We start from the raw sequence: 12,824 nt of genomic DNA on the forward strand, positions 1-12,824 counted from the left end.
GTCTCATATGTTATCTTCTAGAAGTTTTATAGTTTGTGTTTTATATTTAGGTCTATCATTTTGAGTTAATGTTTGTGAAGATTTTTTTTTTTTTTTTGCATATGGGATGCTTAAGTATTCTATTAATAGCACTATTTTTTCCCAAAAGATTTATCTTTTCTTTATTGTATTGTGTTTGCTCTTTTTTAAACATCAGTTGATTATATGTGGTTCTATTTTTGGCCTGTCTCTTAGGAGCTGTTCCGTTTATTGATTTGTTGATTCATGTGCTTATATCAGTCTTTACTGTAACCTAATAATAAATATTGAAGCCAAGTAGTGTCAGATCTCCAGCTTTGTTCTTCTTCTTCGATATTGTATTGATTATTCTGGGCATTGCTTATTCTGAGGCTTTTTCCTTTCCTTGTAAACTTTAGAATCAGCTTGTCAATATCCACATAATACCTTCCTGGACATTGGTTCAAATTTTATTGAAGCTAGGTCAAAATAAGAATAACTGATGTCTTGACAATATTGAGTCTTCTGATCCATGAACATGGATATTTCTTCATATATTTAGTAGTTCTTTAAATTTCTTATATCAGAGCTTTACAGATTTTTTCATATAGATCTTGAACATAATTTTAAAAAATTTGTTGGTAAGTATTTCATATTTGGGAGGCTAATGTAAATAGTGATATGTTTTTAATTTCTAATTCTACTTGTTTATTGATGGTCTATAGGACTGTGGATGACTTTTATATGTAAACCTTGTACTCTTCAATTTTACAATAATTGCTTATTAGTTCAAGGAAACTTTTTGTTGAGTCTTTTGGATTTCTGCATAAACAGTCATGTCTTCTGTAAATAAAGACAGCTTTATTTCTTCCCAATCTGTGTTACCTTTTATGTCCTTGTTTTATTGCATTAGCTAGGACTTCCAGTATGATGTTGAAAGACAGTAATGAAATGATACATCCTTTCCTTGTTACTTATCTTAACTGGAAAGGTTCAGGTTATATATTAACTGTAGATTTTTTTTGTAGCTGTTCTTTACCATTTGAGGAAGAGTCTCTTTTTTTCATAGATTATTTAGAATTTTTTTTTAAAATTGTGAATGAATGTTAGATATTTTCAAGTTCTTTATCTGTACCTATTGATATAATGTAATTTTTCTTTGTAGCTATTAGTATGATGGATTACATTATTTGATTTTTGAATGTTGAACAAGCCTTGTATACTTGGGAAAAGTCTCACATGCTTGTGGTATATGATTCTTTTTATACATTATTGGATTTGATTTTTTTGGGGGGGATGTAGTCTCACTGTGTCATCCAGGCTGGAGTGCAGTGTCATGCTCACGGCCACCACAGCCTAGATCTGCTGGGCTCAGACAATTCTTCCCATTTATTGTAGAGATGAGGTCTCACCAAGTTGCCCAGGCTGGTCTTGAGCCCCTGAGCTCAGGCAATCCTCTTGCCTCGGCTTCCTAAAATTGCAGGGATTACAGGCTTGAGCCACCATGCAGATTTGATTTGTAAATATTTTGGGGAATTTTTGCATCTATGTTTATGATATTGATATTCAGTTTTCTTGTAGTATCTTTGTCTGGTTTTGATACTAGGGTAATACTGGCCTTGTAGAATAAGGTAGGAAGTATTCCCTCAGCTTCTATTTTCTGCACAAGAATGTAGTGAATTGGTACATTTTCTTCCTTAAATGTTTATTAGAATTCACCTAACCCATCTGAGTTTGGTTTTGTGTGTTTTAAAAGATTGTTCGTTTCTTATTAATTTTTTAAAATAAATATAGGTCTACCCATATTGTCTGTTTTCTTCCTTGTAAAGTTTGGCAGATTATGCCTTTTAATAAGCATAATCCATTTTTTCTAGGTTATCAAATTTGTGGACATAGATTTGTTCATAGTATTCTTTTATTTTCCTTTTAATATCTGTTGTATAGGGAAGTGATATTCTCTCTTATCTGACATTAGTGATTTTTGTCCTGTCTTTTTCTCTTGGTTCGCCTGACTAGAGCCTTATCAACTTTTATTTAACTTTTCTAAGAACGATCCTTTGGTTTTTTTTATTTTCTCTATTTTCTGTTTTTAATTTAATTGATTTCTGCTCTTATTTGTTATTTATTTACTTTTGCTTACTTTGTCTTAAAATTGCTTTCTTTTTCTTATTCCCTACAGTGGAAGCTTACATTATTGATTTTACTTTTTTTTTCTAATATGTTTTAGTATTTTTCTAATGTTAAAAGTTTCTTCTAAGCACTTCTTTTGGAACATGTCACATATTTTAATATGTTGTGTTTTTATTTTATTGTAGCTCAAAATGTTTTTTTAATTTTTTTGAGAGTTTTTTCTTTGTCCCATGTGTTATTTAGAAGTCTGTTGTTAAATATCCAAGTATTTGGGTATTTTCCTGCTATCCTGCTTCTATAGCTGTCCTGATTTCTGCTTTAATCCTTTGTTGTGGGAAAGTAAATATTCTATTATTTCTGTTCTTTTAAATTTCTTAAGGTTTGTTTTATAGCCTAGAATGTGGTCTATGTTAGTGATTATTCCATGTGAGTTTGAGAAGAATGTTTATTTTGCTGTTGTTGGATGAAGTAGTCCAGTATATGCAGTTGATGACAGTTTTGTTGAGTTCAACTAAGGTCTTTACTGATTTTCTGCCCGCTGGATCTGTTCATTTTTGATAGAGGCCTATTGAAGTCTCCAACTATAATAGTAGACTCATCTTTTCTCCTTGCAGTTCTGTCAGCTTTTTCTCACATATTGATATTCTGTTTTTAGGTGAGTATGCATCCAAATTATTGTGTCTTCTTGGAGAATTTGACCCTTTTTCATTATATAATGTTCTTTTTAATTCCTAATTTTTTTTTTGCTCTGAAATTTGCTGTGTCTGAAGTACAGCTACTCCAGCTTTCTTTTAATTAGTGCTAGCATAGTACAAAGGAAAATCCCACAAAAAGTGGACTTTATTTCTAAAAAATTATGTCTTCTTACATGTTTAAACTTCAGTCACCTTCAAAATACTCTCCATTTGATGCAATACACCTATCCAAATGCATTTTGCACTGCTCCAAACAGTTTTGGAACTTGCCAGTTTTGATGCCTTTTCGTACTTCTGCCATTTTTTGTTTCACCTCTTCCACTATAGCAAAACAATTTCCTTTGAGGACTTTATTCATCCGGGGAAACAAAAAAAGTCACTTGAGGTGAGATTGGGTAAGTAGGGCAGGTGGAGTACAGGGGTCATGCAAGTTTTAGTCAAAAGCTGCTGAACTTTCAGTGTGATGTCAGCAGTTGTGCTCAAAATGGGCAAATACATTGAAGGAATCTCTAAAAAGTATTTACTAAAGCTAAATGCAACCTCTCACAACACTAGCTGGTACACTGATGCCAGCGGGTTCCTAGAACACTTACCTAGCAAGGGAAGCCAGTATTATAAGGGGCCTCCCTCCAAAAGATCATTCCATTTTTGTGGTGTCTTTCCTGTATATCTTTCTCCAACCCTTTATTTTAATCTATATGTTTCTGTATTTAAGATGAGGTGTTTCAGATAACATATAGTTAGGTCTTATTTTTTGCTCCATTCTGACAATATTTTTAACTGGTATATTTAGACCATTGGCATTTAAAGTGATTATTGATTTATTTAGATAGTGTCTACCATATTTGTTACTATTTTCTACTTGTTACCTTTTTTTTCTATTTTGTCTTTCTACCTTTTGTGGTGACTTTAATTGAGAATTTTATATGATTCGGTTTTCTCGCCTTATCAAGCTTGTTTATTATAGTTCCTTTTTTTTTTAACTTTGTCAGTGGTTGCCTTAAGCTTTGCACTGTACTAATAACAAAATTATCCAAATTCATCCGTCCTGTCCTTGTACCCTGGTTGTCATTCATTTCATTTATTCATAAGCATAGCTATGCACATGTGTACATAGTGTATAATACATTGTTGCTGCTATTGTTTTGAACAAACTGTTATCTGTTAGATTAATTTAAAATAAGAAAAATAAAATATTTTTATTTAACCTGCACTTATTACTTCTCCAATGCTCTCATTTATGTAGATCTGCATTTATGACTTTCATCACTTTCTTGGTCTCAGAAGAACTCTAGAAGAAATGCTAGCATTTCTTGTAAAGCAGTTTTTCTCGCAACAAATTCACTCATTTTATCTGTTGAAGTCTGTATTTCTTCTTTACTTTTGAGAAATAATTTTGCAGGGTATGTAATTCTAGGTCTGCAGATTTTTTTCTCATCTCATACTATGTATGTTAATATCAGCACAGAAATCTAAGACTTCTATAGAGGAAGACACTTTTAAGAAATGTATATTGAGCCGGGCTTGGTGGCTTGGCCTGTAATCCCGCGCTTTGGGAGACTGAGGTGAGTGGATTACCTGAGCCCGCGGGTTTGAGACCCACCTGGGCAACTTGGCAAGACCTCATCTCAACAATAAATAAAAAATTAGCTGAGCGTGGTGATGCACGCCTGTAGTTCCAGCTACTTGGAAGGCTGAGGCAGAAGGATCACTGGAGCCCAGCAGGTCGAGGCTGCGGTGGCCAGGAGCAACCCCTGCACTCCAGTCTGGGTGACAGAGTGAGACTTCAATTCAGAAAAAGAAAAAGAAAGAAAGAAATGTATATTGTCTTCCTGTCTAATGGTTTAAAATGCTCATTAACTTATTAAAGATTCTATATTAAAATTATACAGCTTGTAGTCAGTCTTTGTTGATTCATAAAACCCTTTTGACAGATTATTTTAAATGTCCAGGGATATAGAGAAATAGTGGTATAGCAAAGAAATATGGAAAAAAATAAGTTGGTCCTCAATATGTTGAAATGACTTCAGATATAAATTAGATTGAGAAAAAGGGTATGTTAGGGTTACATTATGGAAGGTCTTAAGTTTTAAGTTTTTAAATATCAGATTTTATACTATAGTCTAGCAAGGTGAGATTTGAGAGATAACCTTTATGTCTTTATGCAAAAAGGGATACGTCATTCAGGCTTTCCCCTTTGCCTGTGATTCTCTGTGCCTTATGAAAATCTGACAATAATGAGCAAATTGTAGGACATCTTTATTTTAATAGTTTTTAACTTAAAAAGTTTTTTACTACATTGGAGACAAAAATGTATGTTTCATTTTTCAATTATTTTAAAGCATTTTAAACATATCTTAGTCCTGTCTACTTTTGATTTTTTTCTCAGTTCTATTTCTCCTATTGCCATTTTTTACAAAGCTGTTCTATACTTTGTTTTGAATTGTTATCAAAACAATATTAAATTTAAAAAGAATAAAATTCTTACCACTAGTTTCCCAGTAAAACAATGTTCTTTTTCGTGTAAGTTCTTTCAATATTTATTCAGGTGTATATCATTTTACATAGTTGTAATAGTGATGATGGCTTTAAATAATGTTATGGATTTTATTCAAGTAACTGTTTTATAAATATGTATGTAGCTTGATGTCTAGTTTTTATATTTAAGATCTTAGTGTCCTCATGATATCCCATTTAACCGACATACCATAATTAATTGTATTATTCCCTTTCTTGGACACTTTAAATGTTTTGATTTTTGTACTTTATAAGGAATGTTGCTGTATATGTCATCAGGCATGTTGTCTTTATTCTTTTGTATTACAAGTTGATCAAAAACTTTTATGATATAAGAGCTTTTATTTCCAAGAGAGATAAAAAAATTTTGATATCAGTGATGATACCTTTTCCTTATAGCTAGATTCTTCAGTTTTATTATTTCAGTATTATGTACTGGTCTTTTAATTGAATTTATGTAGACTATCGTTTGTTCAATAAATATCTAGAAGAGATTGACAAATCATTCTTTTAAAAAATTTTTAATGGGTTTCATTTTATCACTATTGCATTCAGTTTATGAGATCTATGTGTTCTATCACATATATCAACATGGTCAGCTTTCTTTTTAAATATAAAATATGGGCAAAATTCAATTTTTTTTGTTATAGAAACACAGTACAAATGGTAAGAGCTGTGTTCTTGAAACTGATTTCATGTCTGGAAAGTCCTCACTTTGCAATAAAATATTCCTTTTTAAACTGAATTTTAAAAATCTGACACTAATTTTGGGATATTATTGTGCAAAGTGTGAATGCAAGTGGAGTTTCTGAAATAGACAAGTATGAAAAATTGAGGAGTAACTACATAGTATTTTCTGATGATAAATTTTTAGGAATAGGTGTCACAGAGCATAAAGTTGTTTATAACATCTAAGTAAAGCATCAAATTGTTTCTTGAAAAGTATTACACCTATTATATTACACTTCTTTGCTAGTTTGTTTATCTATTTGCTGCTATGATATGAATGTTTCCTCTCCAAAGTGTATACTGAAACTTCATCTCCAGTGAAATATCTAATGTTTCCAATATTAAGAGCCAGGGCCTTTGAGAGCCCTCACGATTGGGCCTAGTGCTTTATAAAAGGGCTTGAGGAAGCAGATTCAGCCCCTCTGCCTTTCCATCTTGTGAGAACATAGCCTTTGTTCCCTCTGGAGAATGCAGCATTCCAGCACCATCTTTGAAGCAGAGACTGGGTCCTCACAAGTCACCATAACTGCTGATTCCTTGATCTTAGACTTCTTAGCTTTCAGAACAGTGATAAATATTTATTTATTATGTATGCATTACTAAGAGTGTGACATTTTGTTATAGCACCACAAATACACTAAGACGCATGCTAAAATAATTATATACATGGATTATTTATTTCAGATGCTCATTTGAAGGCCAGTATTGTGTTGAAATAAGTTCATGGATGCTCTTGACTTGCAGTGGTTCTACTTAATAATTTTGACTTTGTGATGGTGTGAAAGCTATACACATTTACTAAAAATCATAACCACATTGTGAGTCTGAATACTAGTCACTTACAAGTTCAACTTAGGATGGATATTTGCCTTATGATATTTTTGATTTATAATAGATTTATTAGGACATAGCCTCATCATAAGTGGAGGAGCATCTGTACTGTGTTAAGATTAGGTACACGAAGGGAATCACAGAATTGAGACATATTTTCAACCACTTGGAGATGGTTGAAACAGAAATACTCTTCTGCTTAAATTCAAGGTTATGACAAATTTTTGGCATAATAAAATGTATACTATCCAAAATAGAGACCTCATTATAGAAATTCAAACTAGTCCTGCCTTTTTATGCTGATGTGGCCTCCAATTTATGCTTCATATCTTAAATCACTCCTGAATGCCTCTTAAAATTATACTTAAATTTTAGTAAAGAATCCATAGCAAATTGTAAGTCAATGGACTGCTTAATTAGAGACAGTAACTTATTTGCTTATGTTTTTCCATGCCTATCAGAAATATGACTATTTGGTTGAGGTAAATTTGCTAGTATAACTTATAATTTTATTTTATTCATAGCAAGAAGCTTATTGATATTTTTAGACTCATGGTAACCTCTTTAAGTCGATGGAATCTCATAGTTTTTACATTTTTGTTCCAGATAACATTTAATCTGTTGGCCCATAAATGGGTGAAATGTCTGTTACTCATTTTATTTTAAGAAGTGTATTAAATTTATTTAGAGTCTTTCAATTCATGTGAAATGGAGGCATATATATGAGCCTATGCTTCTAAGACAGTCCTACCAGATCACTTGATGTGTTTTGTGTTTGAACTTTATAGAAGGTGAAAGAAGATGCTTGTTAAGTTTGCATTACAGAATATATATTACACACACACACACACACACACACACACACACACACACACAATAATGTGAAATTTGTGCACATGTGATCAGTGGATAGCTATATACCTGAACATGAGCCAATATGATTACTTAGTCTAAAATTTGATGCACAAAAAAACTGTCACGGCTCCCTCCCCGGCTACATCGTCTCACCCAGCACCCATCACCAAGCCGCCTGTCACCCAGGGAGGCTCTAGTTGCCCACCCCACAGAGATACCAGCTCTATTTCTGGCTGAAGTACCCTGTGAGGCGCCTAAAGCCACGTTCACTGCTCACCACCAACCCTTTGGAGCTCTAGAACTCTGGGCCCACCCTGGCTGAGACACCCAGCGTATGACCCCATGCTTGTGTATGGGAACAGCATATCTTAAGGAGGTACTGATTGGTGGCTCTCAACTCCAGAGGAGGGAACTCTCCTGGCTTCCTCCTCCATCCCAGCCTGCTGGTGGCACTACCGGATCTAGCACCCAACTGTGCAGCTGATCCCTGGTGCCTCACACACCACCACAGCCCATCGTAGTGGATCGCCCAGGAACCCAGACGAGTGGAGAGAAAGGATCCGTGAAAGAGGAGCTGCCCCCGTCGGCCATTGTCCAGGCAGAGATTTGCATTGCCCCGCCCACCTGTGAGCAGCCTCCACCTCGGTTCCTAAGGCAACATTGCTAAACAGGAGACAAATTCCCTCCTCTACACTGAATCAGACACAGACAAATCAGTATCGCAGACCACTCAGGCAGCAGGCTAAAAGAAGAAACCCACGCTGTGAGTAAATCTAGCTGCCTGCAATGAAAGCAAAGGGGAGAGGTGGAGATCAGAGCTGAAAAGACTTTAGACACTCAGGAAAGATTCCAGAGCTAGTTTGACTTTTGGTTTTATCATTTTGACTGTTTGTTTTGCTCACTTTTGTTTGCTTTTTGACTTAGACTATCTGTTTGTGTTGGGGAAAACGCATCAAAAGGCATGATTTTACTGGACTCTCTTTGTGTGGTTACTGGTATGGTTTAGGGAATTTTGCTTATATGTCTTTTTCACTTCTCTCTGGCCTTGTGTGCCTTTTTCACCTGTTAGTTGGTATGTATGTCTGTTTTCACTTTCACTCTTCTCTTTTTCTAACTTCCTATTGAACCCCTCTTCCTTTCATACCTCCTTTTGTTCCAGGACCAAACCTACACAGACAGATTGTAAGGCAGTGGGAAATAGGTTCCAGTGTGCCCATACACCTGTTGGTGGATGCTGGAATCAGCAAAGAGATTCAGAATCACAGCTTCCCCCTCAATTAAACCTCAAAGCTGCAAAAAGGACAGCCCGCAGCCCACATTCCAGCCTCAAAAGTGAACAAAACCAGAGACCCCTCATAAGGAAGAACAGGAGATTGCACAAGCAAAGCATAAGCAACCCTACCTTCCCTGAAAAACAGAATTAAGGGGAGGGAAAGGGGAAGAGAGAGAAAAATCTACACAAATGAAGAAAAACCAAAAGAAGACTATGTGTCTCTCCCAGACCCCTGGGAGGGCAGACACTGAGAAACTGACTTTGGAATGCAAACAATGAAGAGCCCCCAGAATGACTGGTCTCAAACTACAAACCAAGATATGAAGACATAAATGGAGAGATTAAAAAGAATTGAAGAGAGAAAAGAAGAAAGAAGGAAGGAGTTGATAACTGAGATAACAGTAATAAAGCATACTGTGAATGAAATAAATAACAAACTGATAAGCATGAAAAGCAGAATTAGCCAAGCAGAAGAAAGAATCTCAGAGCTTGAGGACCAAAATACAGAACTAACCTAAACTGTTAAAAATACAGACAACAAACTTAAAAAGACAGAACAAAACAAGAGATGAGCGATTACTTCAAGAGAAAGAACCTAAGAGTAATTGGCCTTCCTGAAACAGAAAGAAAAACAGAAACCACCTTGGAACAAACATTCCATGAGATCATTGAAGAAAACTTCCCTCATCCTATCAGTGACACAAAAATTCACACACAAGAGATTCAGAGAACCCCTGCAAGACAACAAATGAGAAGACCAACTCCCAGACACATAATAATTCGCCTAAACAAAGTAGCTATAAAGAAAAAATCCTAAAGGCAGCAAGAGAAAAAGGCCAGACCACCTACCATGGAAGACCAATTGGAATAGCAGCAGATTTATCTACAGAAACCCTGCAGACTAGGAGAGCTTGGAGGTCTATCTTCAAAGTCCTAAAAGATAAACAATTTCAACCAAGAATAACCTACCCAGCCAAGCTAAGCTTCATAAGCGAGGGAGAATTAAAATCTTTCCCAGATATCCAATCCTTAAGAACTTGCGCTGCCACCAGATAACCTCTACAGGAAACACTTAAGAAAGTATTACACACAGAAGAAAAGGATAAAAGAACAACGTTCTTCATAAGAGTACAGGAAAAAGAAATAAAATATACATGAAACCACCCCAAAACTAAAAGAAAGACAACAAACCAAGTAGAACAACAACTCTATAAGAACTCTATGATAAGGACCAACTCTCACATTTCAATAATTAGCCTGAATGTGAGTGGACTAAATGCATCACTGAAAAGACATAGAATGGCAAATGGATAAAATGTCACCAGGCAACAATATACTGCCTTCAAGAGACCAATCTCACTAGAAAGGTCACGCACAGACTCAAAGTAAGAGGATGGGAAACAAATTGTCAGGTGAATGGAACACAAAAGAAAGGAGAAGTCGCAATCTTAATTTCAGACAAAATACCATTGAAGCTATCAAAAATTTAAAAAGATACAGAAGACCACTACATAATGATAAAAGGTTCACTCCATCAGCAATAAATATCTATCTTAAACATATATGCACCCAACATAGGTACGCCAACATTCATAAAGAGCTTCTAGGAAAACTAACGAAAGATATTGACTCTAATACCATCATAACTGGGGACTTTAATACCCCACTCACAACCCTAGACAGATCATCAGGACAAAAAATCAGCAATGAGATCCAGAACCTCAATGTGACTCTTGACCAGATGGACTTAATTGATACCTACAGAACACTCCACCCAACAACCACAGAATATACATTCTACTCAGCACCGCATGGAATGTACTCTAAGATTGACCACATACTTGACCATAAATCAAGGATAAATAAATTTTAAAAGATCAATATTTTGTCTTGCACCTTCTCAGACCACAGTGGAATAAAAATAAACATCAACACCAACAAGCTTTCCCAAACCCACAAAGGCATGGAGACTAAACAGCATGATGGTAAACAAATCCTGGGTCAACAATGAAATCAAAACAGAGATCAAAAGATACCTGGAAACAAATGAAAATGAAGAGACATCTTACCAAAAATCTCTGGGATGCCATGAAAGCTATAGTAAGAGGGGAATTCATATCCCTACAAATGCACATGAAGAAAATGGAAGGATCACAAATCAACAGCCTAACAAGTCACCTTAGGGAACTGGAAAAGCAAGACCACCAAAATACTAACTGCAGCAGAAGAATCCAGATCACCAAAATAAAAGCCCAAATCTGGGACATAGAAGACAAAAAGTTAATACAAAAAAATCAATGAAAGAAAAAGCTGGTTCTTTGAAAGGATAAACAAGATCGATGGTCCCTTAACTAGACTGACCAAGAAAAAAAGAGAAAATGCCCAAATAAGTATAATCAGAAACACAAAAGATGAAGTTACATCTGACCCCGAAGAAATACAAAAGATCATTAGAAACTACTATGTACATTTGTATGGAAACAAACTGGAAAATCTTAAGGAAATGGAAGACTTTCTGATATCATACAACCTGCCTAGGTTGAAACAAGAAGAAATCGAGACCCTAATAATAATAACATTCAAGAAAATTGACTATGTAATAAGAAAACTACCTACCAAAAAAAAAAAGCCCTGAACCAGAAAGCTTTCCAGCAGAATTCTATAAGACATTTAAGGAGGAACTGATACCAATCCTACTGAAAGTATTCCAGGTGACTGAGAAGGAACCCTCCCCAAATCATTCTATGAAACTAACCTCACATTGATACCCAAGCCAGGTAAAGACCCAACAAAGAAAGAGAACTACAGGCCAATATCTTTGATGAACATAGATACCAAAATTCTCAACAAGATCCTAGCGAACCGGATTCAACAACATGTCTCAAAAATCATCCATCATGACCAAGTAGGCTTCATCCCTGGGACCCAAGGCTGGTTCAACATTCGCAAGACAATAAATGTAATTAAATACATAAACAGACATCAGAACAAAAACCACATGATTCTATCATTAGATGCAGAAAAAGCTTTTGATAAAATCCAGCACCCCTTCCTGATAAAAACCCTCGAACACCTAGGCATACATGGAACATACCTCAAAATAGTAAAGGCCATCTATGAGAAACCCAGAGCTAGCATACTTCTAAACAGACAAAAATTGCAACCATTTCCTCTGAAAACTAGAACAAAACAAGGATGCCCACTCTCTCCCCTCCTGTTCAATATAGTATTGGAATTCCTAACTAGAGCAATCAGAAAAGAGAAGGTGATCAGGGGTATCCAAATAGGAAAAGAGTAAGTCAAGTTATCCCTCTTTGCTGACAACATGATTGTGTACCTTAAAAACCCAAGAGAATCTGTCAAAAGCCTCCTTGCTCTGATAAAGAACTTTGGCAAAGTCTCAGGGTATAAAATAAATGTGCAAAAGACAATTGCATTTCTTTACACCAATAATAAACAAACAGAAACCAAAATGAAAAACACAATCCCATTCACAATAGCCACTAAAAAAATGAAATACCTTGGCATCCTTCCTAACCAGAGACGTGAAAGACCTTTACAATGAAAACTACAAAACGTTGCTCAAAAAAATCAAAGATGATATAAACAAATGGAACAATATCCCATGCTCATGGATTATAAGAATCAACATTATAAAGATGTCCATTCTACCTAAGGCAATCTACAGATTTAACGCAATATCCACCAAATTACCAGCAACATTCTTCTTAGACCTAGAAAAAACAATACAGGAATTCATATGGAAACACAAACATCCAAGAATAGCCAGAACAATC

Source organism: Carlito syrichta, unplaced genomic scaffold, assembly GCF_000164805.1.
Source record: "Carlito syrichta isolate Samal-C Ts95f unplaced genomic scaffold, Tarsius_syrichta-2.0.1 Scaffold308561, whole genome shotgun sequence".
Lineage (NCBI taxonomy): Eukaryota > Metazoa > Chordata > Mammalia > Primates > Tarsiidae > Carlito > Carlito syrichta.